This window comes from Balaenoptera borealis (assembly GCF_965194805.1).
Source record: "Balaenoptera borealis genome assembly, chromosome: 14".
Taxonomy (NCBI): Eukaryota; Metazoa; Chordata; class Mammalia; order Artiodactyla; family Balaenopteridae; genus Balaenoptera; species Balaenoptera borealis.
This window is the reverse complement of record NC_138875.1, coordinates 56,488,360-56,503,392: the sequence shown is the minus strand read 5'-3', so window position 1 is coordinate 56,503,392 and position 15,033 is coordinate 56,488,360. Positions and strand designations below refer to the sequence as shown.

Sequence of the window (15,033 nt, the reverse complement as noted above, 5' to 3'; positions counted from 1 at the left end):
CCATGTACCCATTCCCTTGATTCACAAATCCCTAACATTGGGCACTTTTACTTTCTCTCTATCGTCCTCTCTCTGAATCATTTGAAAGTAACTTGCAGACATCATTACACTATATTCCTAACTACTTAATCACTAACTCCTAAGCAAAAGGACCTTTTTTACATAACCACAATACCATGATCTTATTCAGGAAATTTAACATTGGTATATTATCTAATATTCACTTATTATCAAAATATTAAAAATAAGAGCTATAAGGAGAGGGAAAAAAAACTTTTCCTCTACCCGTCTTAGGTTCTCCAGGTTGGAGGGACTGGCTTGTTATTAGACTGGCCAAAGGCAGATCAACAAGAGAAAAACAAACAGAGGTTTATTAACATGTGCATCAGGCATGTACACATGGCAGCCACGAGTAATCCAAAGGCATGTTTAGAACTTGGGTTTGTATATCACCTTAGGCTAAACAAAGGAAAAGGGCCTTTGGGCCTTTCAGCAGGGGAGGCAAGTTATGAGAAGGTGACCAAGAAAAGTATGGTAAATATGGACTGTATAGTAAGGTTTATTATGCAGATTTAAGTAAGTGCCTTCTCTTTGGATAACAACTGGAAGAGACTTCTTCTTCCTGGTACTGGGAGAGCAAGACATCTTCACAAATGGAATTTCCATTTCTTTACAAAAGGAAAACTCACGCTCTTTTTTTAGAGCTTTTCCTGCATCTTCATTAGCTTAAAATAATCCATATGCCAAAATAGGTATCTTTTGGGGTGGCATATTCTGGTACCCTTCACAGCCAATAATCAAATTTCCCCAGCTGTCCCAAAATGCTGTTCATAGGTGTTTTTCTTGTTTTCTTTTTCTTTCTTTCTTTTTTTTGCCACACCTCCAGTATGCAGGATCTTAGTTCCAGATCAGGGATCACACCCACGCACCCCTGCAGTGGAATCCCAGAGTCTTAACCACTGGACCACCAGGGAAGTCCTTTCTTTTTTTTTTTTTCAATCCAGGAGCCAATCTAGAATTGTGTATTGCATTTGTGTGTGTGTGTGTGTGTGTGTGTGTGTATGTGTGTGTATTGCACTTAATTGTTATGTAGCTTTAGTCTCCTTTGATCTCAGTTTACTGCCTCCCCCACCCCTTTTAAGATACATGTAAGGAGTCCAGGCCTGTTGTTTCAAATGTATTAGAGTAAAATTCATATTACTCACTTAGGTCTGAGCATCCTTGTGTCCTTCTCAGTGCATTGTATCAGCAGGTGTGTAATGTAGTTGGTCTGAACATCAGGATGTCATGTTTGACCATCTGGCTAAGGTGGATGTCAGAGGGCTCCATTTCCTCTTTGCAATTAATTAATAAACAATCTGGGGGTGGTGATACTTGGATATAGTGTAAATCTTGTTTCCCAGCAGTTTTCACCTGTGGTTTTAGCATCCATTGTTCATACCTGTTTGAATCAGTCATTAAATTGTTGAAGTAATGATGATTTTTAAATCAATCACTCCTTTTATTTCGGAGCTGGGATTCATCTGTAAATAAAAGCCTCTCCCACTACCACTTTTTGTTGGAGGATCCTAGACTCCTAGATTCTGTTTCAATTCAATTTGCTTTAATCCGTGGCCATCCTTATTTTTTAGATGTTCAAACTATCCCAACTTGGCCAGTAGAAGCCTCTTTTAGGAGATGCCTATGCTTTTTGATTTGTCCCCCCTAAAACCAAGTTCCCCTGCCGAGTTTATGATTAACCTCTCTATCCAAAACTGTGGAGCCCTCCCAGGTACAAAAGCCCCTCCTCATTTCTTGTTTGTGGAAAAAAGCTTTAGTCTCCTAGGCCTTCCTCAGTTCCAAAGATCAGACTCAACCTGTTACTAATTAGGGAAGTGAGGGAATGCAGAAACAAAGGAAAAGCAGTTAAACAAGAAAAGTAATGACAACAGTTGAGCAATAAAACAGAGTCCTAGTTCCTTCTCAAGGGGCATACACAACAATCAAACACACATCTTTAAGGTGTGTTTAAGGAACTAAGACCCCCCCCCCCACCCAGGTGGAGGTTGGTGACTACAAGCTGAACTCAAGCACATAGACCCCAGACTGGTTGGAAGCAGAAGGCTGATGACTGAGATTCCTGACACATCACCCAGTTACCTCACCACCAACCAATCAGAAGAAAGGTACGCCCCTTGCAGCCCTTACCCTGAATGTTGCCTTTAAAAACCTTTCCCTGAAAACCATCAGGGAGTTCAGGTCCATTGAGCATGAGCTGCTCGTACTCCTTGCTTGGTGCCCTGCAAACAAATGCTGTACTTTCCTTCACCACAACCCAGTGTCAATAAATTGGCTTTGCGGGGCAGTGGGCAAGCCTGCCCAAGTTTGGTTCAGTAACACCCAAGCATTTTTTTTTTTTAACACTTTCTTACTTTCTGAAACAGTAAGATGAAGATGATTCAGGCCCACCCTGTGCTTTCCCTGCCCCAAACCTGAAATCGGCCAGTGACCCCTGGTTCCTTTTACTGGGAATAGTATTTAATTACTGTGTTTTAATATACAGCATTTTAATGTTTTTTTTTTTTAAAAAAGTACCCCTAGATAGTGTGGAGAATGCTGATAATTTATCCCACGATTTACTTTTCCCAACCAATATCAATTACTTTATTGTTGTTAGTTATAGAAACAATTTCTGACAATTTGTATTTTAAAAGATTATCATCATCCATGTTAAATTAATAAAATAGGGAGGCCAGTAGCTCAAGGTGGCTTTAATGCCTCAGAAGTCCAGTAAGCAAACCAAAACCTAAGCTTGAAATACCTCAAGGTTAAGAAATCGAAACCTAAGGATAGCCAATCACAAACAGCCAAAATAGCTTTCCCAAATAAGGCAACCGAAAGCTGTAGCCAACCAGTAATTTCCTTGCTTTGCTTCCCATCCTCTCTGTAAAAGTCTTGCCCCCCAGCTCCTGTACATGGAGCGCTCCTAACACTTCCAGTTTGGTGCTGCCTGATTCACTGGATTTTTGCTCAAATAGACTCTTAAAATTTTTAATATGCTTTTAACAGCCATCTGTTGTCCTTAAAGTAGTCTGTATAACATAAAATACTGGTCCACAGGTTTTAAATAGATGATCAAAAGCGATGAGGTACAGAGGAAGTGTTAAAAAATAATTTGTATTCCGAATGAATGATCTTAGTTTATGATCTTAAAGTTTTCTTCTAAATCAATATTATATGATTTTTCAGTGAATGGCAGTGACCGCTACTGGGATTGGTTATGTAACTGTTTACTTAATTGAATGATTCATTGACTGACACATGAGACAATTATTTCTGTTACAGTATGTTGTCCGTCTAACATAGTGACTGAGCTGTAGGCAATGCATGAGAAATCCGTAAGTGCTGAGTCATGAGAGCAATTGTACAAACTCTTGTAATTACTTTAATGGTCTGACTACTTAAACATTTAATCATGAATTTCAGAAAATGGCCCATGTACCCACTTTACATTTGTCTTTTTTAGGGGGTTGGGGAGGTATTGATTTCTTAATGCATGGAGAAATTAGGAAAAAATAAACCATTTTCAAGAGAAGATTCTACTTTAACAACACCACTGCTGGATACACAGGGAATCTTTTCACTACAAAAACTTTTTAGAAAATTTGTTTCTGCTAGAGATGCTTATGAATCTATAATCCTGCTCTTTTATGGTCCACTTAAGCTTGGAAAGGTATGCTTTTGTTTTATTGTGGTAAAATAAACATGAAATTTACTATTTTAACCATATTTAGGTGTATAATTCAGTGGCATTAAGTGCATTCACATTGTTATGCAATGAAGAAGATCTGGCTGTAAACTGTGGCCTTTGCCTGTTCAGGTCTGTTTTGGATTGTGTCAATCACAAGGGGCAGACTGTTCAAATATTATGTTATTACAGTCTACATAGAGCAGAGACAAAAGTTGAGGTTCACAGCATCCCATCTTTTAGTGAGAACAAAACTATACATACATACATATATATATATATATATATACACACACACATATATATATGGAAATCTTAAATAGAAATAACTTTTTATTATATAAACCCACATAAAAAATAAAGGCTTTTTGAAACTAATATAATGGATATAATATATAATGGAAATAATATACTGGAATATATATTATACTAATATAATAGAAACTAATATAATATAAATGGACAAATGATATAGACTATCTACAAAATATAATTATAATAATAATAACAGTAATATGAATAACAAAAGAGCAAAAACTTATTGTGCTTGATTATATGTCAAGCACTGTTTTGGCAAAGAAGCACTTTATTTGTATTACTTAATCATCAAAATAATCCTACGCGGGGCTTCCCTGGTGGCGCAGTGGTTGAGAATCTGCCTGCCAATGCAGGGGACACGGGTTCGAGCCCTGGTCTGGGAAGATCCCACATGCCGCGGAGCGACTAGGCCCGTGAGCCACAACTGCTGAGCCTGAGCGTCTGGAGCCTGTGCTCCGCAACAAGAGAGGCCGCGACAGTGAGAGGCCCGCGCACCGCGATGAAGAGTGGCCCCCACTTGCCGCAACTAGAGAAAGCCCTCGCACAGAAACGAGGACCCAACGCAGGCAAAAATAAATAAATAAATAAATAAATAAATAATTTTTTAAAAAGAAATAATAAATAAAAATGAAAACTATGTTAAATGCTAAAAGCCAGTGTCAATAAAGGTTTACTCAAGTGATATTCTCATATTATATAGGAATATGAAATTAGCACAGTTATTTCAGCAAATAATATAGGTATGGGTGTTAAAAGTCATAACAGTCTCATAATTTATTCAAACAATCCCAAAGAGAAGTCCAAAATATAAAACTATATTTATAAAGGTATTTGTTGTAGTATCATTTATTAAAGGAAAAGAAACCTAAAAAGTTTATTGAGGCTGCAGACGCCGCCGGCCCTGGGGTGCCCCGTCCCCGGAAGAATTGCTTCCGAAAGGCGATGCCGAGAAGCCCGAGGAGGAGCTGGAGGAGGAAGACGACGAGGAGTTAGATGGGACTCTGTCGGAGAGACTGTGGGGTCTGCTGGAGACGTTCCCGGAGAGGGTCCAGTCCGCGGCTGGAGCCACTTTTTTTTTTTTTAAATTAATTAATTAATTATATTTATTTATGGCTGTGTTGGGTCTTTGTTTCTGTGCGAGGGCTTTCTCCAGCGGGGGCCACTCTTCATCGCGGTGCGCGGGCCTCTCACTATCGCGGCCTCTCTTGTTGCGGAGCACAGGCTCCAGACGCGCAGGCTCAGTAGCTGTGGCTCACGGGCCTAGTTGCTCCGCGGCATGTGGGATCTTCCCAGACCAGGGCTCGAACCCGTGTCCCCTGCATTGGCAGGCGGATTCTCAACCACTGCGCCACCAGGGAAGCCCCTGGAGCCACTTTTGATCTCTCCTTCTTCGTGGCTCAAAAAACGTACAGGTTTTCCAGGGCAGCCTTGTGGATTGGAACCACTTCCCTCATGATCCTGGTGCTTCCGGTCGTCTTTGAGAAGTTGCAGCTGCAGCAACGGCAGATACTTCTAGGGCCTAATTCAGGGCTGTCGGGAGGAATGCCCGGGGCTCTACCTTCACTTCCTGGAAAGATCTAGATTGTTACTGCTATGTTTGACCTGTCTTGGTGGGAGAAGTTTGAAAATTCAATAGTGTTTGAACTGCTGATTATGGGAAATTTTTTAATTTTTTCTTTTTTTTTTAAACTTTGGCACATTGACCTATATAAACCTGGTGGGGAGAATTCTCCCCACATTGTCTGGTGGAGAGACTCCTCACTTGCAACTGTGCCCTCCATGCTGTCCTGACTTATTTCTTCTGTCCTCACTCTGATACCAGAGACAAGCAATGCAGACGGTTACTCCAGCTCTGGCCATCCCACCCCTTTCACTAAATTACTCCCGCCGGAAGATCTCCTCACTATCCCATCGTGGGGCAGGAACTGATGCCATCGGGAAGGATGTGCCCCTGACCATTAACAACTGTTTGGTTTTTAAGAATGGGGATGCTGGGGAGGGAAGCGCACACGAGATAAAATGCATTACAGCTGTGCTGTGAATTTCTGTGTATGTTGGAAAGGACGGAGGGAGGGTCGGCAACAGCTTAAATCACATATGGGGACTGTGGAGGACAGAGCAGGAGCTCATTTCCTCTGCATGATTCGGCTGACAGACATGTGTGTGTCTAAAAGAGAAAAAAAAAGTCAGTGCTCACTTTTTCTATTTAAATATGAAAAAATGATTCCAACCAAAAAAAAAAAAAAAGGTTTATTGAAAGGGAAATTTTAAACAAATGATGCATGCACTCCTTACAGGAGTGTCATGAAGCAATAAAAAAATTCAACAGGGCTTCCCTGGTGGCGCAGTGGTTGAGAATCTGCCTGCCAATGCAGGGGACACGGGTTCGAGCCCTGGTCTGGGAAGATCCCACATGCCGCGGAGCGACTAGGCCCGTGAGCCACAATTACTGAGCCTGCGCGTCTGGAGCCTGTGCTCCGCAACAAGAGAGGCCGCGATAGTGAGAGGCCCGCGCAACGCGATGAAGAGTGGCCCCCCCTTGTCACAACTAGAGAAAGCCCTCGCACAGAAACGAAGACCCAACACAGCCATAAATAAATAAATAAATAAATAAATAAAAAAGCTCCATGTAACATATGTCAATTATTAAAAAAAAAAAAAAAAGAAATATTTAGGTTACACTTGTGCTCAAGTAATAAAAAAAAAAAAAAAAAAAAAATTCAACAGAATAACTGTGGTAGGCAGAATACCAACTTCCCAAAGATGTCCACATCCTATCCACAGAAACTGTGAGATGTTAGGTGACATGACAACAGGGAATTAAAGTGGCTAATCAGGTGACTTTAAAATGGGGGGATTATCCTGGGTTGTTCAGGTGGGCCCAATGTAATCATAAAGGTTCTTAAAATTAGAAGCCAGAAGAGACAGTGTCAGGGGGACACATTGTGAGAAATATTTGACCTGCCATTGCTGGCTTTGAGGATGGAAGAGGCGCCATTAGCCAAGGAATATGGGCAGCCTCTAGACACTGGAAAAGGTAAGGAAACATTCTCCCCTAGAGCCTCCACAATGGAATGCAGCCCTGCCAACCTCTTGATTCTAGCCCAGCAAGACCCATTTTGGACTTCTGACCTCCAGAATAAAAGATAATTAATTTGTGTGTGTGTGTGTTTTAATAAATTTAATTAATTTATTTTATTTTTGGCTGCGTTGGGTCTTCATTGTTGCGTGCAGGCTTTCTCTAGTTGTGGTGAGCGGGGGCTACTCTTCGTTGCAGCGTGCGGGCTTCTCATTGCAGAGCACGGGCTCTAGGCACACGGGCTCAGTAGTTGTGGCTCGTGGGCTCTAGAGCACAGGCTCGGTAGCTGTGGCGCACAGGCATAGTTGCTCCGCGGCATGTGGGATCTTCCCAGACCAGGGCTGGAACCTGTGTCCCCTGCATTGGCAGGCGGATTCTTAACCACTGAGCCACCAGGGAAGCCCCTTTTTGTGTGGTTTTAAGCCACTAAATTTGTGACAATTTTTTACAGCAGCAATAGGAAACTAATATGATAATCTTGGGTGGGAAGATGTCAAAAATGTGGTCCATGCTCCCAGGCTGCACTGGAATTGAGTTTTCACAGTGAGCGCAGTCATTCTCTATGGGAGGGGAGCTGTGGGGATGGGAAGATGGCTGGCTCCTGGGATCCAGCTTTATCTTCCGATAACTCCTCCAGGGTCCTCCCTTTAGTCTGACAGATAATTTGGCTTTTCAAATTCTGGCAGGCTTCAGACAACCAGATATGCAACAATTTTGGATTTCCTTCTGCAGGCAGAAAGGACATCTGTAAGGAAAGCTCTGTGACTTCTTCTCTCTTTTCTTTCAGATGATCCTCCTTCAGCTAAATGTGTGTCTTTACTGTAGCTCTTTTCTGAAGGCTAAAGATGTATGCAACAGCTTGAGATTTTCCTACTAATGTCACAAATGCTCCAGTCCCCATATACAACAGGCCTCAGTTTAACCAACAGTCCTGCTCCCGTGTGCCAAGGAAGGCCACCTTCCCAGCCCAGGACACTGGGGCCCCCAGTACTTTCCGGCCTACCACCCAGCTCACCCAATTCCACAGTCAGGTCTGCGGCCTGCCACACTCCATTCCCTGATGCCAAATTCTATATAGATTAGGATTCAACTAAGAATATATATTAATGCAACTATCTTATATATATATATATATATATATATATATATATATATAAAATATTACATATAAAGAACCTACATATTAGGGACCTTAATTATGATAGAGGTGACAGTACAGATAAATATCACGAAGGCTCCTTCAACAGGATATGGACTTTTTTTTTTGCCGCACTACAAGGCATGTGGGATCTTAGTTCCCCAACAAGGGATCCAACCCGTGCCCCTTGCAGTGGAAGCATGGAGCCTTAACCACTGGACCACCAGGGAAGTCCTTATTTGCTTTTTTTTTTTTTGGATATGGACTTTTTAAATAAATATTTTTAAGACAGTTGGTTATCCATGTGGAAATTTAAAAAAGCAAACCAAAACAAGTCCCTACCTCATACCATATACAAAAAGTGAATTCCAAGTGAACTAAACCTAAATGTAAACAAGCAAAATTTAAATTAAAAAAAAATTTTATTAGGTATAGTTGATTTACAATGTTGTGTTAGTTTCTGCTATTCAGCAAACTGAATCAGTTATACATATACATATATCTACTCTCTTTTAGATTCTTTTCCTATATAGGTCATTACAGAGTATTGAGTAGAGCTCCCTGTGCTATACAATAGGTCCTTGTTGTTTATCTATTTTATATATAGTAGTGTGTATATATTAATCCCAAACTACTAATTTATCCCTCCCCCCAACCATTCCCCTTTGGTAACCATAAGTAGTTTGTTTTCTATGTCTGTGAGTCTGTTTCTGTTTTGTAAATAAGTTCATTTGTATCATTTTTTTAGATTCCACATGTAAGTGATATCATATGATATCTGTCTTTCTCTGACTTACTTCACTTACTATGATAATCTCTAGGTCCCTCCATGTTGCTGTACATGGCATTATTTCACTTTTTTCTATGGCTGAGTAATATTCCATTGTGTGTGTATGTGTGTGTGTATGTCTCACATCTTCTTTATCCATTCATCTGTTGATGGACATTTAGGTTGTTTCCATGTCTTGCCTTTTTAAATAAATAATTTATTTTATATGTAATAGTGTGTATATGTCAATCCCAATCTCCTAATTTATCCCGCTCCCCCTAAAATTTTTAAATTGTTGAACAAAATAGAGAAGAATTTCTTACTTGAGATATTAAAATCATAAACCATAAAGGAAAAGAGTGATACATTTGATTTCATTAAAATTTTAAAAACTTCTGTTCAACAAAAGGATATTTTAAAAAATATTTAATGTATGTTTTTTTAAAAAATAAAACAAAACAAGCCCAAAATGGGATAAGATCAGATCCATATATTTAGCTTACAAAGAATCAGTACACAGAATATATTGAAAAAAAAAATCTCAGAAATTAATGAGAAAAAGACAAATAATCCACAGAAAAATAAGCAAAAGACATGAGTAAAGATTCACAGATGAGGAAACCTACATGAGTGATTGAGAAAAAGACAAATAATCCACAGAAAAATAAGCAAAAGACATGAGTAAAGATTCACAGATGAGGAAACCTACATGACTGATAAATGTATGAAAAGATGTTCAGCCTCAAGGTAACCAGAGAAACACACATATAAAAACCTAAGATTCTATTTTATGCTGGTGGAATTGGCACAAATTTTGGTTCTGATGATACCAAGTGTTGGTGAGGAGGTGGAGCCACTAGAACTCTCACAGATTCTTGTTGGGAGTGTAAGACCAGAGTTTAGCAGAGGTGGGCAAAGGTTGAGGGTGGGCAAAGCCTACCGCTGGCACAGTAATTCTTAGCTTAGTTTGGGATGGCTCCCCTCAGCATAAGAGAGGAATGGTAGCAGAAACCGGTTTTGTGCTTCTGTTTTAAAATCAAATGGTGGGGACTCCCCTGGTAGTCCAGTGGTCAGGACTCTGTGCTTCCACTGCAGGGGGCACGGGTTCAATCCCTCACTGGGGAACTAAGATTCTGCATGCCTGCTGGCGTGGCCTAAATAAATAAATAAACCATTAAAAAATAAAATAAAATAAAATAAAATGGTAGGGAATGGTACCGAGAACAGAAAAAAAGACCTCTTTCTTCCACTGTCTATTTATAAATGTAGGCATGAACTCTCCTTGGCCCTGCTTGAGTCACATGCCTTCTCCAGGTATGTTACCAGTATATTATCAGCTCAGTCAGGGTCCCTTTGATCAGAGAGAGAGAGGCATCATCTCTGACAGACTCAGGGAGAGGCAGACTCCCAGAGGGAAAGGGGGTTTTGGGAAAATCCAAATCACAGATGTCCATTGTGGGATCAAACTGAGCATGCTGATTTGTGATCTTTTTTCCTTTACCCCCAATTATTAGTATTACACAAAATTTCTCAGGGATGAGGGGATTTATCTTTAATTTTTTTTATTGAGCTCATCGGGAAGGAAAAACTTTTCTTCTACCCTTTTAGGTTCAGTAAGCAGGGACTTGTGAATTAAACCAACAAAAGGCAGATTAACAGGAGAAAAGGCAAACAATTTAATATTCACATGCACAGAAAAGCAGTGAAATTCAAGTAAGTGATTAGACTCAGAACTTATACACCCTTTTAAGAAGGGGAAGAGGGTTTGGGCTTCAAGGGGTGATAAATCATGGACAAGTAACTAGCAACTATATGGGGGAAATAATGGAAGATAAAGGTTATTTTCAGTAAGGTATGTTTATGCAGACTCATCGCAGTGCCAACTTCTCATCTACAGTGATAAGAGCCCCTCTTCTCTTTCTGGTGGAGGGGAGGAAGACACCTTCGCAAAGGGAAATTTATGCCCTACTTCTAGGCAGATAAGGGAAGGGCAAGAACTCTTCCTGCATCTGTTGATTCTCAAAGTCTTTAGCTAAAAATCATCCTTATGCCAAAGTGGCATATTTTGATCCTCTTCAAGGTATAATTGACAGACCATAAAATTCACCATTTTCAGTATTCAGTTCTGTGAGTTTTGACAAAGGCATACCATAGTAACCACCGCCACAATTAAGATATAGAAAGTTGCAGCATCCCTCCCCCCTCCAAATTCTACACTCCCTATTGTAAACAACCCCTGGCCCCATCTCTCAGAATTCTGAACACAGCATTTTCAGTTTGAGAGAATCAAACCCCTGAAGTAAACAGATCCTGTTTCCTAAATCATCATAAATAATCCTAGAAATAGTCACTAAAATTTAAACTGGAAGCATGAATATAGTGCAGGTACTAGAAACGAACATACAAACCTAATTGATCTAAGGCTAAACCAACTTCAGTTTAGTGGTATGACGCGGTCTTGTGAAATCAGTAGGTCCTGCCTCATGGTCCCCCTTTATAATCACCCTTACTGGTGGGTGGTGTACCCTGACTGTAGTACCTCCCCCTCCTGGGGTCACCTCAGGGGCACTGAGTAAAGAGAGGCGGTTCCTTCAAAGACAGAGATGCAGGGCAGAAGGAAGTTACAGCTCCCATGACAGTGTCCAGGGAAACATTTAATGTAAGTAAACTCTTGTGAACTTAAACAGGGCCCTTCAGATCTCTGGGTCCAATTTTCTCCTTGGTAAAAGAATGATCAGAAGTCTATACTCACTTTAAGGAGTATTTATCTAGCAAGCATAAATCTTCAAATCCGACAGCCTTTGTGAACTCAGCTCAGAGAAAACTCCATGCCTATGTGTTTTATTCCAAAAAATGCCCCACCACTCTCTCATTAAAGAAGTTACAGTTAGAAGAATAAATATTCTGTTAATCATTTGGGGACCTCCGGATATAATAAGGTGGTGTTCTAAAAAGGGAAATTTTATGATAAATGTCTGGTGTACAATACAGCCCCCTGCTTGGGAGGGAGTCATCACCATGCGCCCACGGCAGGCAGGCTGAAACACAGGGGGTAACCTCTGATCCAGAGGGAGAGCATCCTAGGATCAAGGCCACCACTCACATAGCACCTCTGCTTCATGATGGACCGTCTGAGATGCACGAACAGGCGGCACAGGGAGAGTCTTTCCAGGTGCAAATCGAGGGCTCGGGCAGCAACAGGAAAGCCCCGTAAAAGAGGAGTTCAGTTGCTGTGTCCCCAAGGAGGTTTTGAGGGATAAAGAAAATACCTGGATATGGACAGCTAGGCAGGCTCTTTGCTTTGGGCACACTGAGCCCCGGACAGCATGCTGTTGGCAGTGACTCTGCTATGTGGATTAAAACTCAGTTCAAAGTAGTTTGTCCAAAAAAAGCTTCCTGGAATTTGGATGTCAAAGATGTCTCCAACTTCAGACCAATCTGGACATCAGGACCCTGACAATGTCATCAGAGTGCCTTTTTTTCTTTTCCCCAAATGCCAACATCCTCATATTCACTCTCTCCCAGTTTGGTGACCAGAACAGCATAGAAACCCAGTTCCAAGTAGCCTAAGTACCTTCAGCCAAATGAGCTGTCAACACATAGGGTAGAAGGTGGTTGCCCAAACCAATAATAATCATTATTTATAACTACTGAAAAAAATTTTCAATAATAATATAATATATTGAGTTCTTACCACTGTTACTGAACTAGGTTCATCTTGCCCAACGCTCAGCAGCCAAAACGCTGAGATGTCGAAGTGTGCAGCAGGGAGAGGATTTATTCCCAAAGCAGCCAAACGAGGAGATGGAAGAACAAATCCCAGATCTGCCTCCCTGAAGGCGAGGGGCTGGGGTATTTATGGGAGAAAGAATAAAGCAGGAGGGCAGTCGCAGGCATGGGGAGCATGGGGAAACGTGACGGGTAAAAGGTAAGGTAATTGTCGTTCTGCGCATGCGTAAGGAGTATACAGGCGGCTGCACGTTCAAAAGGTCACCGTGCAGACACGCGCGCAAGCCCAGTTGGAGGGTCGGTGGTCCTATCCAGTCTTAGCCGGCTCAATGTGAAGTAGACGCAGCTGACTCCAAGTTCCTGGAAAACAACTCGGGTGAACATTGTTTAGGCTACATGCAGCTTGGGGGACCTTGAATAGTGAAGACAGGTGAAGTGGATTTAGCCCAGGGTTTCACCAGTACCAGGCGCCGTCCTTTACAATGATTCTCTCATTTAGTTCCCACAGCCCAACAGGTAGGTATCACTCCCATTTCACAGATGACAAACCTGTTCCACCCTACGTTCTGCATCTCTAAGCCTGTCAGATGCAATGGCTTTCTCACGTGTGTGTGGTTCTCAGCGCTCACTCTGCAGCCCCGTTTCTATCAATCATGTATCTATTTTATAATATATCCTGGTCATCAGCCCTTGATTCAGAGGCTACCGATCAGCAGGCTCCTCCCAGGGGAGTTGCTCTTACACCAAACTTATGAGTTGACTTAGGAAGTTTTGTTTCAGAGGCTGACTTTTTAACAACCTTGTCTTCAAGCTCTGTGCATGGAAAGAGGCTAGTGCTAAAGATGAGTAACTCTGAGACTGCTCCACGGAAGAGAGGGAGAGGGACGTGTCAATGAAAACGATAAATAAACTATCTATAATAGGACTAGAAAACAGTTTTATTTGAGCCAAACTAAGGGCTAGCCCGGAAGCTGTCTTCCCAGATTATGCTGAGAAGCGGCTCCAGGGAAGCAGGGTTTTCAGCACAGTTTTATGTCTTGGAAGAAGAAGGAACATTAAACAATTCAGGGTTACATTTCTTCAGTGTTACAAAAAAAAGAACAGACCGGCACATACACAGCAAGTCAGCATGGCCTTGGCACCTGCGAATGGAGTCTTATCATCAAAGGGGTACCAGCATTGGTGTCCCAGGAAGAGGGGCATTTAATCTTTATTTTTAACATGGACATTCTTGACTTCTGATCAATGTGCCCTTTTCTTAAATAATTAAAGCAGATGTACAATGCACATATGATAGGCCACAGGCTATTTTAGTTAGCATAAAATTCAAGTTAACTCATGCATAAGCCAGAATGACTTCCCTGTATCTCAATATGTGAAAATTTCTTTTATCAGACATCTCAGCAAGTGGCTGTCCTGCAGTCGGCTTAATAAAAGTGAGCCACTTAGGAGGGAAGGACCTCATTCTGTAGAGGAAATCAGGAAAATGAGGTCCATGAGGGCAGCAATTTGATCTGCTTGTTCACTGCCGTATCCCAGCAGTGAACAGTGCCTGCACCTGGGAGAGATCGATCTACAGAACCAGCAAAGCAAGTTGCATTTGACTTGACTCTGGACCCATGAGGACTGTTCCAGGTAGGATCAGCATTTGCAAAGGCACAACAGTATTAAGACCCTCAGGTGTCTGATGTGGTTCCCCCGCCCTTAGCCCCCTACACAATCATGGGAGAAAACCCTGCTTAAAATGCTATCTCTGGTGGGTAGAATGGACTACAGAACTGAGTTCTTCAGAAAGTTAGTAAAAATGCTTATTAGAGTAGTTGTTCTCATTTAGTCCTTCATGATGTTCATCAAGTATTTCCTGCTCTCCACCTATCAGATGCACAGTAGGACTGCAATTCTTCACTCCCACTAAAGTTTAGGTGTGGCTACATAACTTACTTTGCCCCCCCCAAATGTAAAAGGACATAATAGAAATTTTAAGAATCCCCACCCTGAATGTAAATAGGTGCAGCCACTATGAAGAACAGTAAGGAGGTTCCTTAAAAAACTAAAAATAGAGTTACCATATGATCCAGCAAACCCACTCCTGGGCATATCTGGAGAAAACCATAATTCAAAAAGATACATGAACCCCAATGTTCATAGCTGCACTATTTACAATAGCCAAGGCATGGAAGCAACTGAAGTGTCCATCGACAGATGAACGGATAAACATGTGGTATGTGTGTGTATATGTATATATATGTATATATATATATATATATATATAT

At 41.3% G+C, this 15,033-nt stretch overlaps 1 pseudogene across 1 annotated transcript; it reads left to right on the top strand.

The window, feature by feature from the left end:
• The first annotated feature begins 2,106 nt into the window (after positions 1-2,106).
• Positions 2,107-6,347, top strand: LOC309611279 (mitochondrial import receptor subunit TOM22 homolog; annotated as a pseudogene). The gene is made up of 4 exons (XR_014249733.1): positions 2,107-2,165; positions 3,658-3,712; positions 4,901-5,096; positions 5,401-6,347. The product of XR_014249733.1 is annotated as a mitochondrial import receptor subunit TOM22 homolog (transcript).
• Positions 6,348-15,033: the final 8,686 nt, after the last annotated feature.